A 14,495-nucleotide genomic window follows, 5' to 3' on the forward strand; every position below is an offset into this window, starting at 1 on the left:
TAAATCTGTGATATCACTTCTATCCATTTTATATAGAGGAATTAAAAAGAAATATAAAAAAAGGATACTCTAACTCTCTTTTACACATGAAACCTAATGATGAAGGCCACTAGTCCTGCATTTAATAATGACTTTTGTACATTTTCAGTTATATCCAGACACCTTATTAAAGCTGCAAATTGCATAGTTAAAGATAAATTATAGTGTTTTGTCATAACCAACTAAGCGAGCTCATATGTTTTATATGCATATATATAAAATAAGTATACACTCACTGTCCAGTTTATTAGGAACACCTGTACACTTTATTAGGGACACCTGTCCACCTGCTCCTTCATGCAGTTATCCAATCAGCCGATCATGTGGCAGCAGCACGATGCATAAAATCATGTAGATACAGGTCAAGAGATTCAGTTAACGTTCACATCAAACATCAGAAGAAGAAAAATGTGATCCTGATGACTTTAACTGTGGCATGGTTGTTGATGTCAGAGGGCTGGTTTGAGTGTTTCAGAAACTGCTGATGTCCTGGGATTTTCACACACAACAGTCTCTTAGAGTTTATACAGAATGGTGCGAAAAACAAATAAACATCCAGTGAGCGCCATTTCTGCGGGCGGAAAAGGTTTGAGCTGACAGACTGGTTTGAGCTGAGAAGAAGGCTATGGTAACTCAAACAATCACTCTTTACAACCGTGGTGAGCAGAAAAGCATCTCAGAATGCACAAAATGTCGAACCTTGAGGTGGATGGGCTACAACAGCAGAAGACCACATCGGGTCCCACTCCTGCCAGCCAAGACGAGGAATCTGAGGCGATCCCCAGACTGGACAGCTGAAGTTTGAAAAAATCTCACCTAGTCTTTTTCCAATCTTCAACTGTCCCGTTTCTGTGAGCCTGTGAGTGAGTGTGTATATAACATGTAACAACTATAACAAAACTTCAGTGCTTGAACCCTGTGCGCAGTGAAATAACTGATGTTCAATTAACTATATATATATATATATATATATATATATATATATATATATATATATATATATATATATGTGTGTGTGTATGTATATACATATATATATAGTGATGCTCCTGTGTGGACGGTAGAATGCGTGAACACTGAACACTGGATCAAGGATTGGAAACAGTGAGTTGTCTCATGACTCAAACTGACACACGGAAGGTTTTTCAAAACTTGCCGTGAATCAGTTTCTCCGTAGGAGCATTTCCATTTCTTCCACGTCACAAAATTGATGAGAATGAGAATATAATTGCATTTATAAGCCTTTATTTTTCTTACCCAGGGGGCATTGACACAATACAGTGATTCAATCTTACTGCACTCACTAAGATTGGTAATATGCTGAATACACACGCTCAGAGCATCTAATCAAAGCAAAATTTAAGTGTTCTGTATTTAAATAAACACTACTATACAGTAGGATGCACAGGGAATGTGTGAAATTTCCTGCAATAAATTTAAATACATTTGTTTCTTTCATTTTCTTTAATGTTTTCATCAAGGTGTGCTGGTAATTGTTACATATTTTCACACTGAATGAAAACTTTAGATATAAGCACAGAATATATATATATATGAATGAATGAATACATTAGATAGGATGACGAAAGAATCAGCTATTACTGCCAAACACATTTACTCGTATTAAATCCCATGCGTGATAAACGTAAACTGAGCTTAAATTCCAAATCGCATTAGCCCATTAGTTTGTGAAAAAATATCTGCAGCGCACAGAATGAGAGATGTGGTTCAATGCAATGGTTTATCATATAGTTTTAGCACAGATGGTTTCTGTAGCATTACGCTCGACCAGGTGGGATGTTCGAGAGCTCGGCCATAAACACTCTCCTCAGACTCTGCGTTCCTTTGGAGAAAAAAATACAATGCTTCATGTTTGTTACTGTAATTCTTATGAGGAACACTTTTTTTTTTTTTTTTTTTTTTTTTTTTTTAAACAATAAATCATGCTGATTTATTGTGATTGAAGAACTTGCTTACTGTAAGATTAAAATTAATATTCCTGGTTCTTTAGGAAGAAAAAAGGTTTGTAAAAGAGGTTCTGGTTTGGAATATTATTTTTGGTTTCTCTCCACGTAGTCATGTTATCATGTGAAGTGAGCTGAATTTAATTGTTAATTGTTACTGCAGTGCAATTTGAACATGTTTCATGTTCAAGCATGAATAATGGTTTTTAATATAACTGTTATTAAATTAAATACAGAAAGAAATGCAACACTTCAACACCTAAAAGCAGAATACGTTCAGGTTTCAGTGTAACGTTCAGTGTTACAGCTATGCCTGCATGAGAGACGTACTAGACCAGAGCTCACCGTTTAATCTGGCATCATTCCTTGTGTCTTAAAAAAACTCATCCAAGAATTCAGCAATAATAAATAACTAAAGTTCACAATGATTGTGTATCCATAATGAGTTACAAGAAAATTTAAAAAGAATTAGCTATATATAATCTAATAACAATACTGTACAATGCTGTAAATGGTATGTATAGCATATGTGAGATGATATATGATTTGTGATATGAATAAAACAAAATAAATAAAATCATGAACAGATATACTCAGCATTAATGTTAATATTTGTGGTATAAAAGAGAGAACTCCTGTCGTCTGTCGGCTCAGGCTCCCCTCCCTCTCTCTCCCTCTATCTCTCCATGCTCTCTCTCCCTCATCACGGCCACTAGCTCAGACAACAGGGCTGGAATAACCTGCACACAAATCAAAACGTAGGGTTACCACTCATTTCTTTTTGCTTTAGATATACTTTGTAAGAGGTAGATCTGTTTCGTCCCAATGCATCATTTCCGCCTGGTTCGAAGAAGGGACGCCTTAGCCAAAGCTAAAATGTTAAAATTTCACGAGGCCCTATTGTTTCAGTGCCATCTTTAAAATGTTTGGGAAAAAATAAACATTTAGTGAGGAGATGAAACTCTGTTACTAATGAGCCTAAGTGAAATTTGGGACGTGAGCACAGACATAAACAGACACGCACGCACGCACACACGCAAACTCACGACTCACGATTTGGGCCAAATGCTATTGCTTTTATTTCTGGTTTCTTATAAGAAGTAAAGCTTGAAGTCTCTACAGAATATAAACTTGTTTTTATTAAATAAAGATGTTCTTTTATATGTTGGTTTTGTAGTTGCATGACCTAACCTCTGTGTTCTTCAGTCATCTACCAGGCCTGTAAGAATGGGTGGAGTGGTTCGATCATCAGAGGAAATACATAAATAAAATCTGTTCAACTACTAAAGTATTTCCTAAAGAGCTGCATTCATATAGTGGAGGAGAAAGCCTATGAAGAGTATGACACAGGTGCAGAGACGTGAGACGTGAGACGTGAGGTACCCAGGGCACTATGTTGCAGTGCTTAAATTTTAAACTACTACTACTTCTGTACTTATCTGTGTACAAAAACTACACAAAACTGTTATTATATTACAGTGATCAATATATCGATTTATAACTGTGTGTGCACACAATCAGGCTGCTGTCATGTCGAAAAAAAAAGGCTTTAGAAACTATAAAGCATGTGCAAATACAAACTATATGCTTTGGTTTGTATTAAAAGAGGAAGAGAGAGAGAAAATGGTCAAGCTTGCTGAAAGTTGTGTAAAAGTGTACCTCCTAATGCTGTAAAGTCACATAGTAAGAGGAGATTTATGAAAACGCATACATTTACAGACATCAGAATTGCTTTATTTACTAAACGAGATTATAACAGAGTGTACAATAATTTGACTTAGCAACCAAGCGCAAGAGCATGAACTGTACATGCTACGACAACACACAAAGCCATACACACCAAGGACGTACACTGTATTTACAACAAGTTTTCAATTTATTAGTCACTTGACTGGTGTACCTAATAAACTGGCAGGTCATGGTATATTACATACATACAGTGTATAAGTGTTATGCACAAAAATAGTTATGTACTAAGTTGCCAGATTATTAGATAATCATGGAACTAGTAAACTGGCAACTCAGTGTATATGATAATACAGTACAAAGAAGTAACTGCCATGAAGCAGAGCCTAAAATAATAGTAAATAAGACCCAGTGATAATTCAGATTTTGCGAATGAGTAACAAACAGTAAAAGTAGAGTGAGTAAACTAAATTAAGACTCTTTTACAACAGCAAGTTGGTAAAGCCAGTGTTTCCCAGTCCTGGTCCTTCATTGCACATTTTACTGTGACACACCTGAATCAACATGAATCACTTCATTAAGCCTTTTGTGATGATCAAATGAGTGTGTGTGAGCAGGACACACAAGTGTGCAGTGGTAGGAAAGCACTGGTAAATACTAAGTGAAGTGTTAACTCAGTGTCCAACTGTATAGACATATATGCAGACATCAGGAGAAGACAGTAGCTTGTTTCAGTCTAGGTAAGCAGTGTGCAACAGCACCTGTGCAAAAAAAAAAAAAAAAAAAAAAAAAAAAAAAAATCTCCAGGTGTCACGATCAGGCTGCGGTTTATTTTTGCATTGCGTTTGTCCTTTTGTGCATGTGTTTATTCTCTTCTATCTCGATGCCACGTGTAGCACAGAAATGATACCATCTAATGAACAAAGACCCGCGCGCTTCTGACATTCGCAATTACATTTCACGTGCTACATCATTCAAAGGTGGGGTTGGACACACCAAAAACACCAGGGGTGAGAGAGGGAGGAAAAAAAGACAAGAGCAGATGTTTCAGGTTTTCAGCAGGATGCAAAAGAATCAAGGCTCGCCAAGTAGATATCACAAGCGTAGTGAAAGGAGAGTGGGAATGAGACACAGCCACAGCCTCCTCGTCGCTCGTGCCCTCCGCAAATGCTTTTTGGGGTAAGGGCTTCCCAGGAATAGTCATGAACAGCAAGCCCAGACCGCAAAAAGATTCGTGAAGGACTGATGATCACATAGTCCATGTCCAGTGTGTGTAAAAAAAAAAGGAAGGTTTGCAGCCCTTGATCATAATTGTGAGTGGCAATCCGTGCTGAGCGCGAGCTCGCCTTGTGCATCAGACTCCCCAAGTCCAAATCTGCACAATTGCAATTGCAGGAAAGCAGTCGGTCTTACAGCAGTGCGTCCCTACAACATCCCAGCGCGTGACCATGTCCAGCATCCTTCTCATTCATCCTACTGTACGCGTTCTCCTGCTGGGGATGAAGAACAGAAAAGCTGATGTGCTCCTGTCACTCGGTGGATGGATGGATGTGTCCAAGGAGGGGACTTCACAGTAAATAAGAGAGCAGTGCAGAAGCTGATTGGTGCAAAACCGGGAAAAAAAATACCGTCATCCACCAATCGGTGTCCTTCTCACACAGGAACCCCCCTTTTTGAAAAAAAAAAAAAAAGGAAAGAAAAAAAAAAGACAAAATACTTACATAGCCTAATGTACAGCCTGTGTCGAAAACTATAGCCTCATAAGTGCACTAGATCAAGCTGGATGCTGTGTCCTGATCATGCGTCCATCCTGTGTCTACTCAGCAACAACAAAGACGCATAAACTGAGACGCTTTGCACTTACTTAGTTATTAATAAGATGTAGTAACCCTAAGCGTGCACACTCGCTGGAATCCAGTAAAACTGCATCAGATAGGTTATAGAGCCTCCGACATCATGCAACAGCGCGCAAAATGATCCAAAACACACACTTACCAAAAGCATCGCAGCTCCTCCGATCTGTTCTGCTCTGACTCTGATCACACATTAAATAAAAAAAAAAAAAGCCTGTAGTTCCAGGTCTCATCAATTATTATAAACATCGGCTATATTTGGACAACCCCACCCCCATCTAAACACAACATCATAACATCATATATATATATATATATATATATATATATATATATATATATATATATATATATATATATATATATATACACACAGCACGAGCCAAAGCCCACCCCCTACAGACGCGCGCGCACATGGATACACACGAAAGACACAGAATAAACTCTCCCTGTCTCCCTCTCTCTCTCTCTCTCTCTCTCTCTCTTTCTTTCTTTCTCTCTGTCCTCTCTCCCGCGCCTCTCTCCCCCTCCACAAAGCCCATACGAATACTCCAGTTTGCTTTGCTTTTTTTTTTTTTCCCTCCTTTCCCTTCTTCTTCTTCTTCTTCTTCTTGTCTCAACTCTCTCCGGATTCCAAGGTCAGGAGCGCGAGCGATGCAAAGGGAGGAGAAAAGCGTCTCTTAATCTCCACAGGTTGTGCAGAAAGCGCTCGCGCTGTGTGCGTTTAGGGTTTTTTTTTTTTTTTTTTTTTTTTTTGTGAAAGTCAGTCAGTCACGATCTCCCTCCATCTGTCTCCGGCGCCCCTCCTCACGCGCGCTCCATTACTCACTTTCGCAGTCACGACTCGCCAAGCCGCGTCGCTTCCGACCAAACAACACGCCAAAAATGAATTACACAGCACCAGCATGACCATATCCACTCGAAAAATATGGAAATGTGGTCTTTTACGTGTTAAACATGGAGCTTTGTGTGTGTGTGTATGTGTGTGTGTGTGTGTCTCAGACCAAACGCATGGCTGATCTACCCACGGCGCTCTGCGCGAGCCCTGGCGCTTTACACATAAAGCAGATGCAACACACTTATTATATGGAATGTAGGATACCACATTTCAAGCTAAAGCAATATACAACCATACTTCATTATATAGTTGTAGAGGACTAAATGCATTGCTTTTTTTTCCAAGTTGTATTGCTTGCATTCACAAGCTCTGCTTCATACTGAATGATCTTGTGTATTAAAATGTCATTCAGTAGCCTACATGTTGTCAGTGTTCAGATGCACACAGATGTGGTGCTTGGTTTACTGCAGGTGGATGTCAATAATGCTCATAAAACACACTCCAGCAAACAGCCCATTCTCAGCACTAAGAGAATATCACTCAGTCATCAGTTGAAGTCAACAGTCCTGCATCATTCCCCCATCCACCAAATAAAAAAAAACAAAACGATACGATACGCACAGTGACTAAGGTGTGGTTAGGTAACACCTTAATGCCGCTCAGGAGTCACGCCGCATCTGAAATCACATGCTTTTACAGTAATTGGTTTGCCAAGATCAGACCAGTTGTAAAAGCAAGAAAACCAGGGAAGTTGTCCAGGGTTTGGGCAGATGTGGGCCCAGGGGTTGCACTGACAAGTGGAATAACCACTGGTAAAACCATAGCTTTTTTTCTGTTGTGTTATACCTGGTGGGACTGGTCGATTATTGTGCAACACCTCTATTAATCAAATAGTGGTCTTAAAGTACTCAGATTTAGTACCCACTGGATCTGGTCAAAATGTGAAGGGTACCCTATTCAAGCCTATAATTCCATGGCTTTGGAAGCTGTTGGTCACCTCTGAGATGATGGTTTAGAGAAACGTTTGCCACAGTTGTCAAAAGAACATATGATTACTTTACTCATGTAAATTCATCAGCATCTCTGTTCTCAGATGATCGGTTCTCAGATGGTCAGTGGTTGCATACGGCAGGCTACTTTGGTGTCGGTCTGAAAAGTCCCACACTCATTCAAATGCCATATTAAGAAAGCTAGGAAAATGTTCTGCTAAAAAGTATGTGTAGTACCATTTACAGATGCAGCTTAAATATGACGTCCGTTGGTAAAGCCAAGGCAAATAAAGCCAACACTGGATATATTCACCTTACCCCACTATACAGGTCTATTGCTTGACACATCAAAAATGTTGCAACCATATCGGGATTTTTTTGGCCCCAGAACAGAGGACAGAGGAGCTTGAAAAGCGTAGCGGAAAAGCCACCCAGCCCACCCATCTCCGGCTTTTTTTTTCTAGGACTCATGCTCCAATTCCAAGTCCCATGAATCATCAGGGTTTTCCCCATTATGGCACCCCTGCACTGAATTCATAGGTTTTTACCACAATGTCTTGAATTTATTGTCAAGTCTAGTGTACCTAATGCTATCCCTCTGCTCTGGTCATGGAAATGCATCAATATTGGTCTATATCTAAGCAAACCAAAATTCATGTAATTATAGTTCACCCCATGGTGGTAGCCCAGTAGTTAAGTTTCTGTGACCAGATTGGTTGACTCCAAATCTGAGGACTGCCTGGGGAGCCACTGTTGGGCAACCGAGGACGTGCCCTTACATCTTAACTGGATGGTATTCTACCTAATTTGTCTCTCTGATTAAAAAGATCTGCTAAAAGAAAATAGTAAGATATATATGACAATAAAGCTGAACTAAATGGACTAATGTAAAGCAGCAAAGCGCAGTATAGGTAGAGCAAATATACAGTACAGACCAATAAGCCAAATGATGGATGGACACTTTGAATGGACATCCAGAGTACTAAATGGATCCACAGTGTCATTAAAAGGTACCTATGGTACAGCATAAACATACACTGAAAGGTACAATTGTGGTTTTTAAGGTCTAATTATGAGTTTTATACATAACAGTGTTGCATTAGTAAGTCTGAGTTAACTGAAATTACTTCTTTCCAGCTTACTCAGTCTCCCTGTCCCTGACTAACTGTTGTGAAAACTGCATCTAACTGCCATTTTTTTATAATTCATTCATTCATGCATGTTCCGTAACCCCTTTATCCTGGACAGCGCTGGGTCAGGGTTATGGCGGATCCAGAGCCTATCCCAAAAGGGCACAAAGCAGGACGGTACCCTTGATGGGACGCCAATTCATTGCAGCATTTTTAGAATTTCTATACAAAATGTCTATACAAAACATGTATCTATACTTAGATGTTAAAGTAGGTTAAATAAAAACTCAATAGCAGCAAACAAGCTTCGTGTTCATAATGATCACTTATACCCTATTCCTTACAAAATGCAAAAGTGCATTATGGGTGTTATTTACTTTACAGAAGAGTCAATCTAGCACCCTAAAAGATTCATTGATTTGTCCCTCTGAGGGAATCTTAAAGGGTTTCCCTTTTAGAACAGGTTCCAAGTAGGACATTCTCTACTGTGCTTTCATATGTGACTGCAAAATGGTAAAAATCCCAAATTAGTGCACTATGTAAAGTAATCGGGTGTGGTTTTGCTGTTTCTGATTCCCAGTATATTATTAAAACAGCAAATTCAACAAAAAGTGTTCAGTACTGCAGTTTTGCCTCTGAAGCTCCTTGAGCACAAATACAGGTATATATGACAATGAAATATCTTGAGTGCACAAGGAGAACTAAAATGAGGAATGGCCATGATGTCACAGTCGCAATCCAAGAGTATGGGTTTTAATGGTCCTACTGAGCACTCACGTCCTGATTGGATAAGAGCACACTACTCAATCGGAACACATGTCTGTGTCTATGACACCTATAGTCTGGTAACCCAATGTATTCTGTTGGATATTGTATTTCGTGCGAGAGCATGTGTTTTGAAATGTATCCAATTAAATTATCATAAAGCACTATAAACCAGATTATAAAGCAATATTACACAGAAGGTGAATACATTTCAGGTGTTTTGTTCCTCTTTTATCTTTTTTCCTTACTAAGGGTGATATCCTAGTCTATTTTTAGATCACAATCAAACTCTGGTACAGTTTTAGAGCCCACTAGGAGAAGAGGAAAAAGGAAAAGGCTCCCCCACAAGCTGTGTGCATTAAATATTCGTGACACTCCGCTATGTGAATACAGGGATGGATTTAAAAATCAAAGACGGGACGCCCAGGAAATCATATTTTACCACACCCTGGTCATCTGAAATCATATTTAATTGAATATCAACATGGCTTTGTTTAGGCTTTTATGCCATCACATAGCATTTGAGGGTTTATTTGCCTACTGCACCCTACACACACTTGTTTGTGTCTATTCATCCATCTAGCCATTCAATCTAGATAGGTAATACGGTTGTGTTTTAAAAAAGACAAAAGTAATAATTTTTTCTCCTTATTTTTTTTTCTTCTTTTTGTACAGGGGTGCGTCATTACCAAGCATTGACGTCACGTTCAGATGAGATCCCCCCCTTCCTCCCTTGCCCTGATTTAAAGACTCTTCATTGCTTTCGGTGGCTATTGTAGTGCTAATGCTATGATCAACTGTTTGGTGGCAACAAGATGATGCATTGGATATAAATTAAAAACAACGAGGGGGGGTTTACCATGTGTGTTAGATTTTCATTAAACATCAATGCTCTCTCTTTCAGCTCCACTGTTCTCTTCCCTTTATTCATTATCCTCCCTTTTTCCCTTTGTCTTTTCTTCCCTTGCATTCCCTCTATCTGTATATCTTAAAGGTTCTGCAACAGATTCCCTACGTAAAGCCCATTTAAAAACCCTTAAATATCCAAAGAACCCTGGAAGAGACCTTTTTTTAAAGATCTACAAGTGATGCCATTAATTCTACTTTGATACTTGACCAATAACTTGCAGACATGTTTCTAAATAGAGCTCAGTGAATGCATTGTTCTATTTCTGTTCACATAGATCACATATAAATCATACTTGTGTAAAGCTGTGAGAAACACAGAGGACTACTTAATACAATGCTTTCTTATGGTTTCGTTGGATAGTTAAGTGTTTGTTGCTTGCTTATGTTCTACTTGGAAACTCTCTCTGATAGGTAAACAATCTATGGCAAAGGGACAAGCCAAAGAATCCCTAATTAACTTGTTTTTTTCTTCCATTAACATGTCAAGCATAGTCTGTATAGATTCATTACACACTTTCTGAGAAAAGTTAATGGTTCTTAGCTTTCTAAGTGGGAAACACCCCATAGGGTTCTACATAAAACTGTTGAGGGTTTCCCCCATAAGGACAACCATTTAGGGTTCTAGTTTTAACCATTTAAGAGGATTTCATTAGTTCACTGAATTCACTGAATGACCAGGCTGTGAGCTGGTATTCTCTGCCTACACACAAAAATCTGCACCATTTATTATTACAACCACAGCTAAATGAATGCATATACATATATGTTGTATATGTATACACTTCTTCTGCAATTGAATGCTTACTAGGGCTTTGGTGGGAGCACTTCTGTGAACATTTATAACATATTGAAGGCAAAAAAGAAGGAAAAAAGCTGCTTGTTTTTGGTTTACGCTGGTACAAATGATAGTACAAGTTGGCGTGTGAACTAGAAACTCAGCATTTGTGACTCTTTCACGAATCAAAATGGCATCTTAGTCACAATTTAGTCATGTATAAACCCTGTAACAGCAGATTTACAGCTTGTAGGTTGGCCTGATGAGGCTGGTGGACAGGGTTTTAAGCACAGGAGCTGTCCATGGTGCTGAAATCCAATTTTAAAATCAGATCAGTTTTGCCTGACACGTTATGTAGATTTGCTGATATTTTATCATTATGACCTTAATAATACTTTACTATAAGTACAGAAGTCCCTCAATGGTACCTCTTTTGTACCTTTAGTCCCCCTTACCCCCTAAAAGGTGCCTGCAGTGTAACTTTAAAGTATTATTCTTAAAGCGTATTAAAGGTACAAGACTGATCCTTAAAGTCTAATTGTGTTTAAACCATTTGGTTTCTTTGGATAGTACATTCACATTACCGTGTACTATAGGTACAAAAGAAGTACTCTTAACTCTTAACCTCAACACAAGCAACAAGCCAAGGTCGAGTTTAATACTTTTTTCCCCCTGAGAGTGTCCTGTTTATTTCAACACTCGTATCAGTGGGTTCCTTAGGGGTCCTTTGGATAGTTAAGAGTTCTTGGCTTCCTAAACGAGTTCTACTTGGGAACCCTGTCTGATGGAGAACCCCTCTGTTGTAGGGTTCTTCATGGAAACTTTAAGGGTTCCCCATAAGCACAACTGTGTAAATGAAACCTTAAGAGTGTGTGCCTTGATCCTGTCTGTTTGTTGGTTTAGTTTAAAATCTGGTTTTGAGACACTCTGGTTTAAGCAAAGTAGTCTTATAGACTCCTTTTTTTTTTTTTTTTTTTTTAAAGAAAATGGTGCAATATGTTGGGTTTCCTCCCTCCTCCCTAATAAACATGGGCTGGTAAGGCTGAATTGCCTCTAGGGGTGTGTGTGTGTGTGTGTGTGTGTGTGTGTGTGTGTGCGCGCATGGTGCCCTGTGATAGAGCTACTGGAGTTCCATCCAGGGTGAATTCCCTCCTCAAACCCAGTCTTCCCGGGAAAGACTCTGGATCCACCTTAAATCTTAAAGAGCTCACTGATGATGAACGAATGTCGAAACAAAAACACTTGGTGCTCTTTTTTTTCCCTCTACAACACGAAGTGAAGTTTCCTATTAAGACCCAGAAACATGCTCGAGCCTCCCGAGTCGTGACTAAAGCAAGCAAGTAGACTGGAACTGCGTGTTCTTCAGACTGACGAGCTTACAGTGCGTGAAGAAGTGGAAACAAGACTGCAGATGAAAACACTCGTTTACTCCTGCTGACACAAAGATCTGCAAGAACTCTGTAATGCACGTGATGCCTTTTCTCTTTCTTTACCAGGCACATCTGCTGTAAACACACAAATCGCACGCTAAACTGTTCAACGTGTTTGTTTGCCTCTGATATGTGTCCTGCTCAGCTCACGAGCTCGGAAAAACAGAAAAAAAGATCATAAATCAAGCACTTTCTGCACTCTCTGCACCTTTGCTGGTGTGCTACCGGCATAAGGATGCATCTCTCACCTAGATGCATGGAGGTTAGTGTACCTTTAAAGATCTACCCTGAAAACTAACTCTGTACCTTAGATCATGTTTAAAGGTATACTATAGCCACATTTCAGAAAGATACAGATAGATATTAAATTTACAGAGAGAGAGACAGAGAGAGAGAGAGAGAGAGACAGAGAAAGTGTTTTGTGTGTGTGTGTGAGTGAAGTTGCAGTGTGGTTTAAGGGTTTAAGTCGAAGGAAATCCTCATCACTCACCTTTCTCATGGTTCGAGTTGTCTGGGTCGCGCTCGCGCTCGGTGTGTCCGGGTTCTAGTGATTAGACTAAACACTGGACTGAAGTTCAGCCACTGTGGAGCTTTACTGCCTGAATGAGCTCTGAGCTTTTCTCAATGAGGCAAACACACTTTGAACGGGAAGCCTGACATCCCCAGTGTGTGTGTGTGTGTGTGTGTGTGTGTGTGTTTAGGAAGAGAGAGAGAGAGGGAGAGAGAGAGGGAGCAAGGGCTGAAGGAGGGGTGCCACTTCTACAAGCTTGATTTCTGAACGTCAGAAAAGCAATAATAACACACATTCACAGGATTTCTAATTATAGAATGACATTATACCAGGAGCTGTCTGGGTTCTTATTTCAAGGCTGTGATATCTTGCATCACATCCTTGTATGAGCACTAGCTTGAGATCGACATGATATTTTTTTTATTTGATTTGATTATTATTATTATTATTATTATTATTATTATTAGCAGTAGTAGTATTTTTGTGTTTATACTCGAGTCACCAGCTATGGGATCTTCTTAAGCCTCAGTGGTGTTGCCTTCCCCAAGAGTTTAAAGCTCCGCCCTCTTTGGAATCGTTAGCCAATCGGAGCGCGGCTGACCTGCATTGACGTCACTGCGTCATTAGGTATCCCTTAGAAACACAGACGTTCAAAAATAGCATCAAATTAATTCAGCTTGGGGGGGAGGGGGGATGAGGGTTTAAAAAAAAAAAAGGTGAAGGGGTGGATTTTCAATGGGTAGGAGAGAAATTTAGTAAAATTGATATAAGAAATCCCATACAAGAAATCCCAAAATGTATATATATATATATATATATATATATATATATATATATATATATATATATATATATAATTATACTGTAGTGCATTTCAGCTAAAGGTAGGTTAAAGGTAGGCTGGGAAATTTCTACAGCAGTACCCAAAGTTTCCTAGGAACCACAAAGTACATTATTTTATACGCATCCCTACCAATTGTGATTAATTTTGTCTTATTCCCATCAGCAGATTGCAAACAGTTCCCAGGATCCAGACTGCATAACAGTAGTGCTGCTGTTGTAGAGCTTCCTGCACGACTGCAGAAGGAGATCAGAGATGGAGAGCATTTTGGAATCAACACTGGATCCAGATTTCAACAAGAAGAAGAAAAAAAAAACATTAAAGAGCAAAATACATCACTGAAACAGCAGTGATGCTTTCTCAGATTTGTTGTAAGATATTGCATATTGCATAGAGCATTTCAGACAAAAGCAGATGCTGATGGTTAAGCATTGAAGTGAGGGACTCCATGTTACCTCGCATCACCCTGTCTCTCTAGCTGTACCTCTGTGAGTGTGAGTGTGTGTGTGTGTGTGTCTGTTTCCATGGATGGCTGGTTTGGGGAAACACCTAGTCAGAGTCTGGCTCAGTTAAGCACATGGCCCTCTAGTGGCTGGTAGTGTTAGTTCATAAGACAAAACCATACAAAGAACTAAAAAAGGTATTTGGAAACGTGAGAGGCATCAAAATTTGTAAAAATATATTATATTAACATTGTGGCTATTAATGTTTATATTGTACACTCATATATACAGTACTGTTCAATAGTTTTAAACAGATTAGATT

At 39.2% G+C, this 14,495-nt stretch overlaps 1 long non-coding RNA gene across 1 annotated transcript; it reads right to left on the minus strand.

Moving 5' to 3' along the window:
* Positions 1 to 1,267: 1,267 nt before the first annotated feature.
* LOC113540931 (uncharacterized) lies at positions 1,268 to 13,062 on the minus strand. The gene is made up of 2 exons (XR_003404133.3): positions 12,869 to 13,062; positions 1,268 to 2,743 (listed from the first exon to the last, which is right to left on the minus strand). It is a non-coding gene; the product is annotated as an uncharacterized LOC113540931 (long non-coding RNA).
* Between the last annotated feature and the right edge of the window lie 1,433 nt (positions 13,063 to 14,495).

The sequence above is a fragment of the Pangasianodon hypophthalmus genome, chromosome 25, assembly GCF_027358585.1.
Source record: "Pangasianodon hypophthalmus isolate fPanHyp1 chromosome 25, fPanHyp1.pri, whole genome shotgun sequence".
Taxonomy (NCBI): Eukaryota; Metazoa; Chordata; class Actinopteri; order Siluriformes; family Pangasiidae; genus Pangasianodon; species Pangasianodon hypophthalmus.